The sequence below is a fragment of the Anolis carolinensis genome, unplaced genomic scaffold (genome assembly GCF_035594765.1).
Source record: "Anolis carolinensis isolate JA03-04 unplaced genomic scaffold, rAnoCar3.1.pri scaffold_12, whole genome shotgun sequence".
Lineage (NCBI taxonomy): Eukaryota > Metazoa > Chordata > Lepidosauria > Squamata > Dactyloidae > Anolis > Anolis carolinensis.
The window spans coordinates 25,208,141-25,214,776 of NW_026943823.1; positions in this window are offsets into that span (position 1 = coordinate 25,208,141).

Consider the following 6,636-nt stretch of genomic DNA (forward strand, 5'->3'; position numbering starts at 1 on the left):
TCTCAAAGTCACAAACAGGGTTGCTAACTTGTAACATGGAGACACGAACTTGTATTTAAGCAACAGCTAGGAAACTGCAATTGGTTTATTATTGGTAGACTAACTAAGCAAGCTACTACTAGATTAATTGGCGGAGGCCAGGTTTCCTTGGCACTGAGTCCCTGGAGCCGCACGTCAAGGGCGGGCAGGCGGGTGGCCTCGCTTATTCGGGGGGCTGATTTAGTTCTGGGTCGCTCTCATGACAGCAAATGGGAACATATAGAAAAGATGAGCCTGTATAATAAAAATCAGTCTTTCCTTCCAAGAAAACAAGGTAGCTTTCACGGATTGTGCTATAAATTATCTCCAGCAGCCTTCTCTGTTGAGATTTCTGGTAAGAAGAGTATTTATTTAAATTGATTCGTCTGATTCATTCTTCTGAAACGTCTCCTTCCGAACCCTATGCAACAGCATCCTCGCCTGGCGGCCGGTGGAGTCTCTGGCCAGATCTATACGGCAGCGTAGATCCAGCCTTTGCCATCAAGGTTGCAAACCTGCTCCAGTGCTTGGATTGGGTCTGCCCTGCCATATGAGGAGGCAGATTGAACCGCACTGAAATGCACTGGACTCGGAATTTTAGAAGCTCTTGAGCCCTCCCTGCCAAAGAGTGCTGCTGGTGCTTCAACAAACTACAAATCCCAGAATTCCATAGCATTGATCCCCAGCAGTTAAAGTGCTGTCAAACTGCATTAATTTGACAAGATAGATCAGACATATTTTCAGTTGATTGTTCTATTCATTCTATACAATTTCATTGTGATTAAGGTAAAGGTAAAGGTTTCCCCTGACGCTAAGTCCAGTCGTGTCTGACTCTGGGGGTTAGTGCTCATCTCCACTTCTAAGCCGAAGAGCCGGCGTTGTCCATAGACACCTCCAAGGTCATGTGGCCACTGGCATGACTGCATGGAGCGCCGTTACCTTCCCGCTGGAGTGATACCTATTGATCTACTCACATTTGCATGTTTTTGAACTGCTAGGTTGGCAGGAGCTGGGCTAACAGCCGCCACTCCCGGGGTTTGAACCTGGGACCTTTCATTGTGATTCCCCCCCCCCCCAAAAAAAAGAAAACCCTATCATTTTCCTTTTTCCCCTTTGATTAATAAAGCCCTTTATTCCAAAGGTATTGCTAATTATTCACTGGGCACAAATGTGAGCATCCCAAATCAGAACCATTCTGAGTACTTAATGAATTGGATGCAAAAGTTCCCCTTTGAAAAGAAGACGCAAATAGAAATATTAGCAAAAGGTTATAAAAAGGTTGATGCTGTGTCTGTGGCACAGCTGGTTAGTAGCCAGCTGCAATAAATCACGCTGACCGAGAGGTCATGAGTTCAAAACCAGCCCAAGTCGGATTGAGTGCCTGACCATTAATAGCCTAGCTCATTGTTTACCTAAGCAACCCAAAGACAGGTCCTGACCAACCATTCTGAGCTCCCCAGAGCAGCACCTCTCAACTTTTGTTTTTCTAGGGTTTTTTGGACAGGGCACAGGAGAAATGGGATGGCGGTGGGAAGGGGGTTAGATCCAGAAGATCCTGCTGATTCTTCTCTTTCCCAGGCCAGGGCAGTGGGAGTTGGGGTACAAAGAGAGATATTCATCCTGCTTGGCTTAGGCGTGATGGAGCTGTGCCTGCCCCACAACTGGGGTGGGGAGAGGGTCCTTCCATTGCCCCTGGGCCCAGGCAGGGTGTTTCTGCCTCTTCATGGGTGTCAGCGACTCACTAGAGGTGCAAGTGGATACTTGGAACGCCAATTTATCCAACGCACTCGATGAGATCGCCCCGAGACGCCCTCTCTGGCCCCGCAAGAATCGGTCTCCTTGGTTTACTGAGGATCTCCGTGCGATGAAACGGGAGAAGAGACGGCTAGAGGTCGTGTGGCGGGAACGCCGTGTCGAGGAATCGAAATCAGCTTATAAGATTTTCAGAGAGTCTTATGAGCAGGCTATCACCGAGGCAAAAAGTTCTTATTATGCTTCCTTGATAGCGTCTGCGAGCTCACACCCAGCACAATTATTCAAGATTATTAGATCGCTGACAACAATTCCTTCTGTCCAAAACAATAATGATCTGGCCCCTTCTGCTGAGGTTTTCCAGAGCTATTTCGCAGACAAGATCTCGCTGCTCCGCCGGGAACTCCCTGCCACAATTGATACAGTAGTTGAACTTGAGACCCCGTGGCCACTCGCTGGGCCCATCCTGGACCGGTTTACCCCGCTGGATGTGGAGGCTGTCAACAGGATCATGACTGCAACTAGGCCGACCACCTGCTCCCTCGATCCGTGTCCCTCCTGGCTAGTAAAATCTTGCCTGGAGGGATTACGTGAACCTCTGTTGAATATAATAAATAGCTCCTTTGAGCAAGGAGGTTTTCCAGAGGGTTTAAAAGAGGCGATGGTATCTCCACTGCTGGAGAAACCAGACTTAGATCATTCGGTTCCCGCTAGCTACCGCCCAGTCTCGAACCTTCCGTTTCTGGGCAAGGTGGTTGAGAGGCAGCAGCGGAACAGTTGCAGCAGTTCCTCAATGACACGGCCGGACTTGGTCCCTTCCAGTCCAGCTTCCGTGGGGGACACGGGACGGAGACTGTGCTAGTTGCCGTCACAGACCAACGTCGCTGCCAAAGGGATCAAGGCGGATCAGCGCTGCTCGTGTTATTGGATCTCACAGCAGCATTTGATACGGTCGACCACAATCTATTGACCCACCACCTAACCATGACGGGGGTTAGGGGGATTCTCCTGAAATGGGTGTCCTCCTTCCTCCAGAATTGGGGACAGCGTGTGGTGAGGGGAGGGAGTGTTTCCGCGTGGTCTCTGCTAACTTGTGGGGTCCCACAGGGAGCTATTATCTCTCCTCTCTTATTTAACATCTATATGCGACCGCTTGCCCGACTGGTGCAGAGCTTTGGGCTTGAGGGCCACCAGTACGCTGATGACACTCAGCTCATTCTGAGGATGGAGGGCCGGCCGGACTCCGTACCTGATAGTTTCCATCAGTGCCTTGAGGCCGTGACTGGATGGCTGCGTGCCAGCAGGTTGGGGGTGAATCCAGCGAAGACGGAGATCCTTTGGCTGGGCCGTCCGGGTGGGAGGGAGATCCAGCTGCCTACCCTGGATGGCGAGACACTACGTCTGTCATCTTCTGTAAAAACTCTGGGTGTCTTATTGGACCCTCTGCTCACAATGGAGGCCCAGGTCTCTGCTGGGAGCAGATCTTTGTTTTTCCATCTACGTCAGGCTAGGCGACTGGCTCCCTACCTATCTAGGAACGACCTGGTGACGGTGATCCAGGCGACGGTCATCTCAAGGCTCGACTACTGCAACACCCTCTACATTGGCCTTCCTCTGTCATTGATCCAGAAACTGAAGCTGGTGCAAAACATGGCGGCTTGTCTTCTCGCCGGGGTGCCGGCGAGGTGGCGTATCACCCCAATTCTACCATAGCTGCACTGGCTACCGATTGAGTACCGGATTACTTTCAAGATACTGGTTCTAACCTTTAAGGCCTTATATGGTTTGGGGCCGGCGTACCTGAGGGCCCGCTTATCCCCCTACCAACCCCAGAGATTACTTTGGTCCGAAGACCAAAATTTGCTTGAAGTCCCTAACATACGGACTTATCATTTGTCTTCTACTAGGCAGAGAGCTTTCTCGATTGTAGCCCCTCATTTATGGAATGTCTGGCCGGTTGAAACTCGAACTATCCGAGACCTACTTGCCTTTCGGAAAGCCTGCAAAACCTTTCTCTTCCGACAAGCTTTTGATGGGTGAAAAACTCGGGGCTATGTCTGTTTTTATTGTTCTTTTATAGTTGTTTTTATTCTTTTTATTGTTATTTTAAAGCTAATGGTATTGTTTTAATCTATTTCTGTAAACTGCTCCAAGCCAAACTGGGAGTAGCGGTATACAAGTCTAATAAACAAACAAATAAATAAATAAATCCGGATGATCAGGAAGCTGTACAGCCAGGACCCAAGGAGAACAGGCTGCGACAAAGCAATGTCCCCAAAACGACACCTTGCCTTCTGCAAGGCAATAGTTCTCCAAACTCTACTTACTCGTCCGGTGCTGATGAGACCTCCGCCCTTTCCTCATCAGTCACAGCTGATCTTGATCTTGTGAGTGGACCTTGCCTCCCATCCCTCCAGCCCCTCCATCTCTGTTCAAGACTCAGATCTCCCCATGTCCCAGAAGTATGAGAGGCTTGCCAATCCCCTGATGCAGCCCCATGGGCTGGCTCATCATCCACATTTACTTGAGTCCAGTCAGCCTTCTCCATCTCACTCTCAGACCCATCATTCCCAGAGAATCCCTCAAACGTCTCCTCATCCGTGGGAGCAGTGAGTATATCCCGGATCTTTTTCCTTTCTCTTTGCTCATCCGACTCCTGCTCTCGAGTAGACCTTTTAGTTGCTCTACTCTCTGCGAAATCATCATCTAGCATGGACTCCTCATCACTAGAAAACCCATAAAAGTCTCATCCTCTGAAGGAGCCATAAGTATTTCCTGGACCCGCTTTACTTGCTGTTCTTCATCAAGCACCTGCTCTCTATGAGCCCCTTTTCTCCTTCTCGCTGTTTCACCCATAGAACCATTACTGCCCCTTGGCCCAACTAAAACAGGTGCCCATGAAGAGCAGGGATCATGGTAGGAAGATACTTTGCTCTGATTACCTTTTAAAAATGTAATACAAACAAGGGGGTGAAGTGAAAACTCCCTTTTAAAAAAAAATTAAGGTTAGCCTGGGAAACAAGAATTACTGGCGCTTTTAAATTTCATGCAGAACATCAAAGAAGTGGAAGGCCCTCATAAAAAATCATAAGAGCCACAAATTGCTTTGGTTCCGTTGCATATGATTTGGAAATGTTCTTTCAGTGACTCACACAATATTGGATGTCTTAAGGCAGAAAAACGCCATTAACATCTCTGCCTGGAAACGAACGAGGCAATTTATTATAACTGGCGCTAATAAACAGGGGTCAGGAAAAACTACGATTGAGTGACCTTCCAAGAGAGGAACAAAAAACACAACATGTGTTTGAAAAGGGATTAGCACTACTTAAAGCGGAGAGCAAGTGTGCAAATGGCCTGTCATTACTATAATACAAGATTATCCTCTCAGGATGGAAGAGATGCTGAAATTTTGTACATTGCGGGAAAGAGATAGTGCTATATACAATTAAAAATCAGCCATGGTCTGTAATCTTCACTGGGTTTTGATGCACAGGTGATCTTTATGAAGGAGAGACAAACCGTAAGGCATTGTATTAATAGCAGGGACTGTTCAAAATGAAATATTGGGCAGAAAATTCTTTTTTGCACAGAAATATTATTTCCTGGGAAGAATATGTTTGTTTTCTATGCAGGACACATAGAAACGTCCAGCGAATGCTGCTTTTTTCCCTGTGTAAAAATGCAAACTTGCATTTGTCAAGTAGAGTAAATGCCAAACGTCACAGAGATTCTTCCTTTTTCTTATTTTAATTTGGAACCATTTTAAATGGCTTATTGACCTGAAATTGTTTTATTACAATTGTATTACAAAAATGTATAATTCACATTGTTTTATTACATTGATCAAAGGGCTGGGCTGTAGCACAGCTGGTAAAGGGCCAGCAGTAATAGGATCTACCACCCGGAAGGTGGCCACTTCAGAGCCCGGTCGAGGTGAGCACCCGAACCTCAAGCCCAGCTCACTGTTTACCTAAGCAGTATAAAAACAGCTTAGAGGTGTAAATAGGGAAATTAGGTACTACAAATCACAGGGAAGGTATTTTAGGACACCATAAAGAACAAGACCAGAAATGCAGTGACAGAGAGGAAGGTGGAAGGAGGAAGTCCTGATGGCTCTTCAACATAGGGAATGGAGCAACAGCGCCCCCCTGTGGCTGAATCTGAGCGCAACCTCAATCTCTAAGGCACCAAAAAAAAAACAACCCTAGATTTGAAGACTACACTACAGTACATACCTCCTTCTGTCTGTCTTGTTCTGTTCTGTCCTGTCTGTCCAAACTCCATTGAATGTTTGCCGTGTATGTGTACTGTGAACTGCCCTGAGTCCCCTTGGGGAGATAGGGCGGAATATAAATAAAGTGTTGTTGTTGTTGTTGTGTTCACACAATAGTAAAGCCGCAGGGGTTGTGATGCTGGCTTGAAACACGGTGACAATGGCTTCTCCTTCAGACATTACCACTCTTTCTATATTTTAGTGAAATCCCTACAATGGGTCTCTCTGTGTGTATTTACACAGCAACAATGGGTGCATCTACACCGAAGAATTACTGTAATTTGACCCCACTGTAACTGCAGTGGCTCAATACCATGGGATCCATCGTAGTTGTGGTTTGTTAAAATCTTTAGCCTTCTTTGCGGGTGTCTCATCAACTCTCCTAATTCCAAAGCATTGAGCAATGGCTGCTAAACTAGAATCAAACGGCATTCGTTCTACAGTGTAGATGCACCCCATGTTATCAAGGCTGTGTCCCATTTTAAGCCTGCCCTTGTCAAGAAAATGCAGAGCTACCAGCAGTTCCATGTTTCCTTTTCCTTGAGTAGCAAAATGCCTTGGTCTGACTCTGGTGGAGGTGCTAAAGAGAC